The sequence below is a fragment of the Pimephales promelas genome, chromosome 5 (assembly GCF_988280905.1).
Source record: "Pimephales promelas chromosome 5, fPimPro1.hap1.1, whole genome shotgun sequence".
In the NCBI taxonomy this organism is placed as follows: domain Eukaryota; kingdom Metazoa; phylum Chordata; class Actinopteri; order Cypriniformes; family Leuciscidae; genus Pimephales; species Pimephales promelas.
Genome location: NC_142773.1, coordinates 639,697 through 651,929, shown reverse-complemented (window position 1 = coordinate 651,929; position 12,233 = coordinate 639,697). Strand labels below are relative to the sequence as shown.

Below are 12,233 nucleotides of genomic sequence, written 5' to 3'. Positions count from 1 at the left end.
GCTTTTACTCCAGTTAATACTGCATATTTCAATTATCCAAATACTGACAGCTACTCGTACTTTCTATATAGTATCCAAACGTCTGACTTCAAACTTCTGTAGAAAGCTACCTCATTACGTTCAGAGCCTAGCTGATCTGAGGCCTGTGGGATGTTGGATGACGTTGGCCTCTCCTTCACAAATCGCTCCAGGAAGCTGAGAGCATTTGTGAACTTCCATTTCCTCTGACTTCCTCCCTCAGAGCCACTTCTCTTCTCCCTTTCTGCTTTCCTCTCCTTTATATACTTATCCCTCAAATATTTCCACTTCTTTCTGCCCTCATCCTCTGAATAAACATAATGATTAATGTTCAGAGGACAGAGATGCATGTAACATTACATGCACTCTCAGAAAAAAAGCTGTCACTGGGACTGTAGCTTTTCAAAAGGAAAACTTTTGTCCATTTTAGGTGCTAATATGTACATTTTAGGTGCCAATACTTACATTTTAGGTGCTAATATGTACATTTAGGTGGTGATATGTACATTTAGGTTCTAATATGTACATTTTAGGTGCTAATATGGACATTTATTTGCTAATATGTACATTTTAGGTGCTAATATGTACATTTAGGTGGTGATATGTACATTTAGGTTCTAATATGTACATTTTAGGTGCTAATATGGACATTTATTTGCTAATATGTACATTTTAGGTGCTAATATGTACATTTAGGTGGTGATATGTACATTTAGGTTCTAATATGTACATTTTAGGTGCTAATATGGACATTTATTTGCTAATATGTACATTTTAGGTGCTAATATGTACATTTAGGTGGTGATATGTACATTTAGGTTCTAATATGTACATTTTAGGTGCTAATATGGACATTTATTTGCTAATATGTACATTTTAGGTGCTAATATGTACATTTAGGTGGTGATATGTACATTTAGGTTCTAATATGTACATTTTAGGTGCTAATATGGACATTTATTTGCTAATATGTACATTTTAGGTGCTAATATGTACCATTCAGGCTACTAATATGCACCCTTTAGGTACAAAAGCGTTCCTTTTGAAAAGGTACAGCCCCAGTGACAGCTTTTGGACCTTTTTTTCCTTAGAGTGTGTTTGCAAACAATTGTCATTAACTGACAGTCATTTTGCATGACACTGAAAAATGTTATCGGCTAGCATGACTGACAAACCAGTTAGTAAAACATTAATGTAAAACAGTATCATACTTACCAGTTATTCCAAGCTCCAAGGCTATGTGTCTCCATGCATTATGCCTCTTATTTGTGTCAAAATAATGAGGGCTTGACAAGTCATAAATTTCAGGAAATCCCTGGACCGCAATGATGAGCCGTTCCTCCATTTAGTTCTCCTGAGGTAACACAAGTGGCGAGGAAGCTGATTGGTTGGTTCGTGTCACGTGACCTACGGTGCGCTTGCGGCATTCTGAAAAGTTGAGATGTTTTTATCTCGATGCGGCGCGGACGCGCCTAGAAAAAACGAGCGCGTCGCACCGCGACCGCGTCGCTTCCATTATGAGCGCGCATACCGCGCGCCTACATTTGAAATAACGAACTTGAGCGCGCAAAAGACGCGATATGTGAACCGGGCTTAGGCTATAATATCTAACGTTAGATGATAGAGCATGTGACTGCCTGTTGCTATGGTTACTCACAGCCGTTGTAGGCAGCGCATTTATTTATTCATTTCGAATGGTAAACAGGCAGTTTCACCAGAACTACTTTACTAGGTGTCCTCTATCACTTTTTAACGGACACCCTGCAGCCAATCAGAATCGAGTATTCACCCAGACCATGGTATAAAATAAAGATTACGTTCCTTCGCGGCCCAAGGACACGAGGACGCAGCCTCTGAATCGAGACACACGACTCGTTCTCAGACATGCTAGACTTGTGAAGGTCGCTGCCAGTGGGAATAAATAGAGCAGTGTTTGTTTAATGCTAAATTGCTACGGTACTGTATTCTTCACAGCGGCATAGTGTCGGCTCAGGTCCGGCCCACATCCGGGCCGTGTGGGTTCCATGTCGACACTACGCCGCTGTCTAGGGTGGATCAACCACTGTTTATTTACCTCTTTCTCAGTTAGTATATTTTTTTGTAACCTCTTTCCGGTTTTATAAGTAGCCTACTAATTGTGGTAAAGCCAAAACATCCGTCATCTGTGACTCAGTTTGGATTTTATCTAGTCAATGTAAACTCTTCCAAACTCTTCATATTTTGAGAATATAACGTTACCTCATCGACGGGTGTTTGACACAGGAATGTACGCTCCGCTCCAACAGCACAGGCCAGAGGATGAATGTCAGAAAAATGATTGTTTTGGGTTTCATGTACATTTTTTAACATACGTAATGCACTTGTATATAAAGTTGTATGTGTCGTAATATACTTTAATGAATAAAATATATTTGTTGAGATATTTATTGATTTAATTACTGATATGTTGGCTGAGAAAATAGTTTACAGAAATCTATTTTAGATTATATCTGTGATCCAGAATAATCAGCCGGTTTGTCCAAATATCTGAGAATGCCTCATGATTTACTGCATACAATTGTCAGTGGTAAAAACAATAGATTTTAGGTAGATTTAAAAATATATATTTTTTTTGGTTACATTATTATTTTATTTATTATGCAACAAATGAAATGAATGATGAATGCTCAAAATAGAAAATAGTACGGATGGGCGATGTGACCAAAATCTTGCATCACAATAAAAGTGAGTTTCACAGTATAACAAAAATAGACAAAATATACCAGTGATATTTCCCTATTTTCGATACCAGTTTTGATACCACTGCAAAAAATGAATAAGGTAACTAATGTAAGTAAAACCTTGAAGACAAGTAAACAGTCAGTAATGAAATAAATATAAAGAAACAAATGACAAATAAATACACAGAATACAGATAAGGAGTGTTAGATTTTAAACAGTAAGCACTAATATAGAAATCAAATAAAGTAATGAACTGTAAAATGAAACATTGCACAATCTTCACTGTATTAATTAAATACACTGATATGTATTAACGTTATTACAGTTATTCAGTCTAGAGCAGTGAGGGATTCTCTCTGTCTTTTGTTAGATGAACACTAATGACTTTAAGAGCGAATGCACTGATCCAATATACTGTTATCCACTTCTCCCGACGGTTTACCTTCACTCGAGATATATTTACATGAATACTCCTAATTTATCTTTAATCTTAATCTTTCTTTATCTTATTCACCGTATCCCCCAGAGTTAGACAAGTCCATACACACCTTTTTCATCTCCGTGTGTGCTGTAACTCTGTCTGACGCACCCTAGCTTAGCACAAAGACTGGATGCAAGTGGCTTCAGCTAGCATACTAATCCCAATGGTATTACCTGGTCTCCACTATTTATTGTCAGCGAATACCCATGCCTGTAAACTATGCTTTTACTATCTAGTAATCCTCTGAGCGAACTCTCCGCTCCTCTCCACGGCACGTCTCGTGCTGCGGTTATCACTCCGCCCAAGTAGCAGTGCTTCTCCTTCTGAGAATATTGTTCCCAATATTTATAAGGTTAAAAGATGGCTGTGTCTCATATGACCTTGTTATTTGTTCACTCGGTGACTATACAAATCACAACATGTAAATAGGAAAATGTTTGCGTTATTTTGTCACTTATTTGGGATTAGTATGCTATCTGTATCCATTTACATCCAGTCTTTGTGCTAAGCTAGGCTAGCAGTGGACGCGTCTATCATTCACCCCACTAAATCCAGTCCCAGACAGCAACATAGTGTCGGTCCAGATTCAACGCGTCCCAGATGTGTGGCCGACACTATGTTTGGGAGTAGTTGTCATCTGTAAAGCGCGATACATTGCTTGCTTTACACCCTCAGATGCCCAACTCAGACATTCATCATGAAGAAATATGAACAGGGATTTATAGTGTTCTTCCTCATCCTCATCATCACTGCAAGAAACCTTCCATTTACAAAGAGTCATGTTAGTCAAAATGTCTATTTTTCCCAGCTCCTCATTTAAGCAAAAGGTACGCTAAAACAACGTATTACATCGACGTTAAACCACGTTAACCGTGTTAACCATAACCTTTTAAATACTCGACCTAGTTCCGTTGCTTAGCAACAGGAAGAAACTCCTGTAACTTCAGTGCCCAACCCGTATCACGACATTGTTACCCCTTACGTTTTTTTTTTTTGGGCGAAAAATTAAGTATCCCCAATCTTCTCAAAATCTTCTCTGGATTCTGATAGAGGGCCGTGAGACTTAGACCTGAGTGCAACAATGGAGGCTCTAGACCCTTCCAGAGCTGAGATATCGAAACGCAAAAATTCAGCCCGAAAAAAAAACCGACAGTGGTACCCCTTACGTTTTTTTTTCGGGCGAAAAATTAAGTTTCTCCAATCTTCCCAAAACTCTGGATTCTGATAGAGGGCCATGAGAGTTAGACCTGAGTGCAACAATGGAGGCTCTAGACCCTTCCAGAGCTGAGATATCGAAACTCAAAATTTCGACCCGAAAAAAAAAACGACATTGTTACCCCTTACGTTTTTTCTTTTGGGCGAAAAATTTAGGCTGCGTCCAAAACCGCATACTCAATGAGTAGGTACTTAATTTCAATAAGTACTTACTCAACGAGCGCTAAAAGAGTAGGTACTTTATAGCCAAATCTCGTTGAGTATGAATGACAACCGGACATCTGCCATGTTGACGTTATCATGTGACCTACTACGACGCGTTATCATCATATCACAAGCGCAAAGAAATGAACAGCGACACGTTTAATTCTTCTATCTATAAATATCTTGACATTGATGAAACTTGCTCATTTTGTTGTGGTATTGTTGAAGAAACAGCTGGCTATTCATTTTGTGAATACATTTAAGGTTGATTTAAGTTGTTATAGCTATTTTAAACCCTAATGTGACCCACAGTGTTATTCTTATAACGATATTTTTTTTTTATTAAGAAACCCCCAAATCGTCACCTCTTGAATATATGTTGTTAATTTCTTTATTTTATACCCAAAACGTTTCTCCTTTAAGTTTTCCTCCTATTCTTGATGAATTTACCTCGATTCATCCCTCAGACCTATAACAACAAAACAACAACATTTTTCATGTATTATGAAGAACTATTTAAAGATATTTAGCCTTATTATTGTTCCTTTTTCCTGTATTATGATGTAAACAAACCAATGATCTTTATGTTTTCTGTTTTGTCATTATGATATGGTAATGTAAGTATCACTCCTTAAAAATTAATATTACCTCAGAATGAATTGCATTGTTGGCCCACCCCCAAAACTTAAACAAAATAAGAATATTAAATGCTGACCAATACTTAATTATATAACTTTTTTATATACAAAAATATAATTTAATATAACAAGCAAAATGTAATTTGTTTTGTCATATGACAGTTATACATGAATACATTTATATTCATAAATGCAGTGAAACATCTCAATTATCAGTCAATCGATGAATTAATGGATACATTAATTAAATAATTAAATTTTATATACTGACAACAATAATAAAAATCAATAAATGAGTAAAAGAACAAATAAAAGTAACCATCACAATAAACAAATGCATTATACAAGTCAACAACACATGAAACAAAGCTTTATTCAAACTACAAACATGTATTTACAGGCGCTGAACACCACATCATGCCGACTCAACACAGCGGTTCCCATTCTGCAGCTTTATTCTGATGAATTCACCAGAGGGGACTGTGCCTTCGTCCCGGAGCTTGTTGTTGTGCTGCGCTTCACAATCTGAGGCAATAAGGGCAGGTGGAGAGATAGAGGGTCTCGTAAAGGCAGGTGGAGAGATGGAGGGACTCATCCATGGCATCACTTCCAGGATGCAGCTCTAGGCTCCTCATCCTCAGTGCTCACACCAGTCTGCAGACATTTCAGATCCTACAAAAATGCACAAACATTATACAAAAGCAGTCATTTTAACACAATGTCATTTGATTTATCTATTAAAAATAACCTTACTTTATATTTGAGTGAAATCCCTAAAACAAATGCTGCCATCATCTTTCCTTGCAGGTCCTGCTCCACCACAAAAGCTCTGCAGCAAATGCACAGAAATCAAGAAACAGAAAAGTGTTGTAATTTCTCTACTTGAATTTACAATAATTCAAATAAACTACAATTTAAGATTGAATAGATTTTGATATCCATTTCTGTAGTATACTCACTCAGAGCCTTTCATGACAGCATTCAGCATCATGAGCCTCTCCACCGGATAAACACACGCGTGTTCTTCTGTCCTTGTAACATACAGACAAGATTCACATTATGAGTTCAACACTGAATTTACATGCTGAGGTTGATGTGTTAACTCACTTTTAATCCAACTTAAATGTTCCTTAATATATCAACACTAATAAGGGACATATTAAATATAACATATTTAGTTACTTTATAGATTTGTTTATTTACCGTATTTACAGCACATTTGTCTAATGTATGTAGTGTTGACAACAGTGAATTATCCTTCATAATAGCACACATAACGTTACATCACTCAGATGTATTTTTCATGTTGGGATGTGCTCATCTGCAATACTTAAACAATATTTTCATTTCAGATGTAAATATACATTTTAAATAAGCGTGTTGTAACGTTATATGGTTATGTAAATCCATTTTAGAAACTTACGTATAGCCTACTTACTGGAGCTCCGCTGTTTAACTAACTAATAAAACATGTGTTTACACCAAAATCACAACTATACTATACTGTCTAAGTCCTTTAGACCTTTAACAGTTAAAACATTTATAACGTTAGTAGTTTAACACATACGATTTAAACACAAGGAACCGTGTTTGTTTACTCACATTTGAAAACCCCCTGCTTCGCTGATCTCCGCGATGTTGATAATGACGAATGCTCTCCCGTGGCCTCCTGGGATAGAAGAGTACCCATCGGATGAACACTCAAAAATCTGGGCGAAAGCAGGAGATCATCCGGGAACTTCTCGCCTTCTCTTTTATGAGTACTGAGGTTTCGGACATACTACTCCTTTCAAATACTGTTTTCCCCTACTATATAGTACGAAAGTAGGAATATTCGGACGTTAAGTATACGTATGCCCGAATCTCGCGATAATTAGTACATCACTCTGGTAATTCTCGCCTACTCTTTATGGATACTAAGGATTCGGACATACTTATTCACTCGCCTACTGCTTTTTCCCTACTATATAGTAGGGAAGTATGCGGTTTCGGACGCAGCCTTAGTATCCCCAATCTTCTCAAAACTCTGGATTCTGATAGAGGGCCATGAGACATAGACCTGAGTGCAACAATGGAGGCTCTAGACCCTTCCAGTGCTGAGATATCGAAACTCAAAATTTCGACCCGAAAAAAAACCGACAGTGTTACCCCTTACGTTTTTTTGGGGGGGCGAAAAATTAAGTTTCCCCAATCTTCTCAAAACTCTGGATTCTGATAGAGGGCCATGAGACTTAGACCTGAGTGCAACAATGGAGGCTCTAGACCCTTCCAGTGCTGAGATATCGAAACTCAAAATTTCGACCCGAAAAAAAAAACGACAGTGTTACCCCTTACGTTTTTTTTTTTTGGGCGAAAAATTAAGTATCCCCAATGTTCTCAAAACTCTGGATTCTGATAGAGGGCCATGAGACTTAAACTTGAGTGCAACAATGGAGGCTGTAGACCCTTCCAGAGCTGAGTAATCGAAATTCAAAATTTCGACCAGAAAAAAAAACGACAGTGTTACCCCTTACGTTTTTTTTTTTTGGGCGAAAAATTTAGTATCCCCAATCTTCTCAAAACTCTGGATTCTGATAGAGGGCCATGAGACTTAAACCTGAGTGCAAAAATGGAGGCTCTAGACCCTTCCAGAGCTGAGATATCGAAACTCAAAATTTCGACCCGAAAAAAAACCTACAGTGTTACCCCTTACGGTTTTTTTGGGGGGCGAAAAATTAAGTATCCCTAAACTTCTCAAAACTCTGGATCCTGATAGAGGGCCGTGAGCCTTAGACCTGAGTGCAAAAATGGAGGCTCTAGACCCTTCCAGAGCTGAGATATCGAAATTAAAAATTTCGACCAGAAAAAAAAAATGACAGTGTTACCCCTTACGTTTTTTTTTTTGGGCGAAAAATTAAGTATCCCCAATCTTCTTAAAACTCTGGATTCTGATAGAGGGCCATGAGACATAGACCTGAGTGCAACAATGGAGGCTCTAGATCCTTCCAGAGCTGAGATATCAAAACTCAAAATTTCGACCCGAAAAAAAAACTACAGTGTTACCCCTTACATTTTTTTTTTTTGGGGCGAAAAATTAAGTATCCCTAAACTTCTCAAAACTCTGGATCCTGATAGAGGGCCGTGAGCCTTAGACCTGAGTGCAAAAATGGAGGCTCTAGACCCTTCCAGAGCTGAGATATCGAAACTCAAAATTTCGACCCGAAAAAAAAACTACAGTGTTACCCCTTACATTTTTTTTTTTTGGGGCGAAAAATTAAGTATCCCTAAACTTCTCAAAACTCTGGATCCTGATAGAGGGCCGTGAGCCTTAGACCTGAGTGCAAAAATGGAGGCTCTAGACCCTTCCAGAGCTGAGATATCGAAATTAAAAATTTCGACCAGAAAAAAAAAATGACAGTGTTACCCCTTACGTTTTTTTTTTTGGGTGAAAAATTAAGTATCCCCAATCTTCTTAAAACTCTGGATTCTGATAGAGGGCCATGAGACATAGACCTGAGTGCAACAATGGAGGCTCTAGATCCTTCCAGAGCTGAGATATCGAAATTCAACATTTCGACCAGAAAAAAAAAACCACAGTGTTACCCCTTACGTTTTTTTTTTTGGCGAAAAATTAAGTATCCCCAATCTTCTCAAAACTCTGGATTCTGATAGAGGGCCATGAGACATAGACCTGAGTGCAACAATGGAGGCTCTAGACCCTTCCAGAGCTGAGATATTGAAATTCAAAATTTCGACCAGAAAACAAAAACGACAGTGTTACCCCTTACGTTTTTTTTTTTGGCCGAAAAATTTAGTATCCCCAATCTTCTCAAAACTCTGGATTCTGATAGAGGGCCATGAGACTTAGACTTGAGTGCAAAAATGGAGGCTCTAGACCCTTCCAGAGCTGAGATATCGAAACTCAAAATTTCGACCCGAAAAAAAAAAACGACAGTGGTACCCCTTTCGTTTTTTTTTTCGGGTGAAAAATGAAGTTTCTCCAATCTTCTCAAAACTCTGGATTCTGATAGAGGGCAATGAGCCTTAGACCTGAGTGCAACAATGGAGGCTCTAGACCCTTCCAGTGCTGACATATCTAAACTCAAAATTTCGACCTGAAAAAAAAAAACGACAGTGTTACCCCTTACATTTTTTTTTTGGGCGAAAAATTAAGTATCCCCAATCTTCTCAAAACTCTGGATTCTGATAGAGGGCCATGAGACATAGACCTGAGTGCAACAATGGAGGCTCTAGACCCTTCCAGAGCTAAGATATCGAAAATCAAAATTTCAACCCGAAAAAAAAAACGACAGTGTTACCCCTTACGTTTTTTTTTTTAGGGCGAAAAATGTAGTATCCCCAATCTTCTCAAAACTCTGGATTCTGTTAGAGGGCCATGAGACTTAGACCTGAGTGCAAAAATGGAGGCTCTAGACCCTTCCAGAACTGAGATATCGAAAATCAAAATTTCGACCCGAAAAAAAAAACGACAGTGGTACCCCTTTCGTTTTTTTTTTCGGGTGAAAAATGAAGTTTCTCCAATCTTCTCAAAACTCTGGATTCTGATAGAGGGCCATGAGACATAGACCTGAGTGCAACAATGGAGGCTCTAGACCCTTCCAGTGCTGACATATCTAAACTCAAAATTTCGACCTGAAAAAAAAAACGACAGTGTTACCCCTTACGTTTTTTTTTTTGGGCGAAAAATTAAGTATCCCCAATCTTCTCAAAACTCTGAATTCTGATAGATGGCAATGAGACTTAGAGTGCAACAATGGAGGCTCTAGACCCTTCCAGAGCTGAGATATCGAAATTCAAAATTTCGACCAGAAAAAAAACGACAGTGGTACCCCTTACGTTTTTTTTTGGGGGCGAAAAATTAAGTATCCCCAATCTTCTCAAAACTCTGGATTCTGATAGAGGGCCATGAGACATAGACCTGAGTGCAACAATGGAGGCTCTAGACCCTTCCAGAGCTGAGATGTCGAAAGTCAAAATTTCGACCCAAAAAAAAACCGACAGTGTTACCCCTTACGTTTTTTTTTTGGGGCGAAAAATTAAGTATCCCTAAACTTCTCAAAACTCTGGATCCTGATAGAGGGCCGTGAGCCTTAGACCTGAGTGCAAAAATTGAGGCTCTAGACCCTTCCAGAGCTGAGATATCGCAATTAAAAATTTCGACCAGAAAAAAAAAATGACAGTGTTACCCCTTACGTTTTTTTTTTTTTGGGCGAAAAATTAAGTATCCCCAATCTTCTTAAAACTCTGGATTCTGATAGAGGGCCATGAGACATAGACCTGAGTGCAACAATGGAGGCTCTAGACCCTTCCAGAGCTGAGATATCGAAATTCAACATTTCGACCAGAAAAAAAAAATGACAGTGTTACCCCTTACGTTTTTTTTTTTTTGGGCGAAAAATTAAGTATCCCCAATCTTCTTAAAACTCTGGATTCTGATAGAGGGCCATGAGACATAGACCTGAGTGCAACAATGGAGGCTCTAGACCCTTCCAGAGCTGAGATATCGAAACTCAAAATTTCGACCAGAAAAAAAAACGACAGTGTTACTACCCCTTACGTTTTTTTTTTGGGGCGAAAAATTAAGTATCCCCAATCTTCTCAAAACTCTGGATTCTGATAGAGGGCCATGAGACTTAGACTTGAGTGCAAAAATTGAGGCTCTAGACCCTTCCAGAGCTGAGATATCGAAACTCAAAATTTCGACCCGAAAAAAAAAACGACAGTGGTACCCCTTTCGTTTTTTTTTCGGGTGAAAAATTCAGTTTCTCCAATCTTCTCAAAACTCTGGACTCTGATAGAGGGCCATGAGACATAGACCTGAGTGCAACAATGGAGGCTCTAGACGCTTCCAGTGCTGAGATATCGAAACTCAAAATTTCGACCTGAAAAAAAAACGACAGTGTTACCCCTTACGTTTTTTTTTTGGGGCGAAAAATTAAGTATCCCCAATCTTCTCAAAACTCTGGATTCTGATAGAGGGCCATGAGACTTAGACCTGAGTGCAAAAATGGAGGCTCTAGACCCTTCCAGAGCTGAGATGTCGAAACTCAAAATTTCGACCCGAAAAAAAACCTGACAGTGTTACCCCTTATGTTTTTTTTTTTGGGCGAAAAATTAAGTATCCTCAATCGTCTCAAAACTCTGGATTCTGATAGAGGGCCATGAGACTTAGACCTGAGTGCAAAAATGGAGGCTCTAGACCCTTCCAGAGCTGAGATATCGAAAATCAAAAGTTCGACCCGAAAAAAAAAACGACAGTGTTACCCCTTACGTTTTTTTTTTGGGGGGCGAAAAATTAAGTATCCCCAATCTTCTCAAAACTCTGGATTCTGATAGAGGGCCATGAGACTTAGACCTGAGTGCAAAAATGGAGGCTCTAGACCCTTCCAGAGCTGAGATATCGAAAATCAAAAGTTCGACCCGAAAAAAAAAACGACAGTGTTACCCCTTACGTTTTTTTTTTGGGGGGCGAAAAATTAAGTATCCCCAATCTTCTCAAAACTCTGGATTCTGATAGAGGGCCATGAGACTTAGACCTGAGTGCAACAATGGAGGCTCTAGACCCTTCCAGAGCTGAGATGTCGAAACTCAAAATTTCGACCCGAAAAAAACCCCGACAGTGTTACCCCTTATGTTTTTTGTTTTGGGCGAAAAATTAAGTATCCCCAATCGTCTCAAAACTCTGGATTCTGATAGAGGGCCGTGAGCCTTAGACCTGAGTGCAAAAATGGAGGCTCTAGACCCTTCCAGAGCTAAGATATCGAAACTCAAAATTTCGACCAGAAAAAAAAACGACAGTGTTACCCCTTACGTTTTTTTTTGGGGCGAAAAATTAAGTATCCCCAATCTTCTCAAAACTCTGGATTCTGATAGAGGGCCATGAGACTTAGACCTGAGTGCAACAATGGAGGCTCTAGACCTTTCCAGAGCTGAGATGTCGAAACTCAAAATTTCGA

At 38.6% G+C, this 12,233-nt stretch overlaps 1 long non-coding RNA gene across 2 annotated transcripts; it reads right to left on the bottom strand.

The window, feature by feature from the left end:
* Positions 1-5,630: 5,630 nt before the first annotated feature.
* On the bottom strand, positions 5,631-7,104 carry LOC148978792 (uncharacterized). 2 transcript variants are annotated; one of them, XR_016168433.1, is made up of 4 exons: positions 6,880-7,104; positions 6,237-6,308; positions 6,031-6,106; positions 5,631-5,949 (listed from the first exon to the last, which is right to left on the bottom strand). It is a non-coding gene; the product is annotated as an uncharacterized LOC148978792 (long non-coding RNA). The 2 variants fall into 2 exon arrangements; XR_016168434.1 differs by having other exon boundaries at positions 6,237-6,303.
* Positions 7,105-12,233: the final 5,129 nt, after the last annotated feature.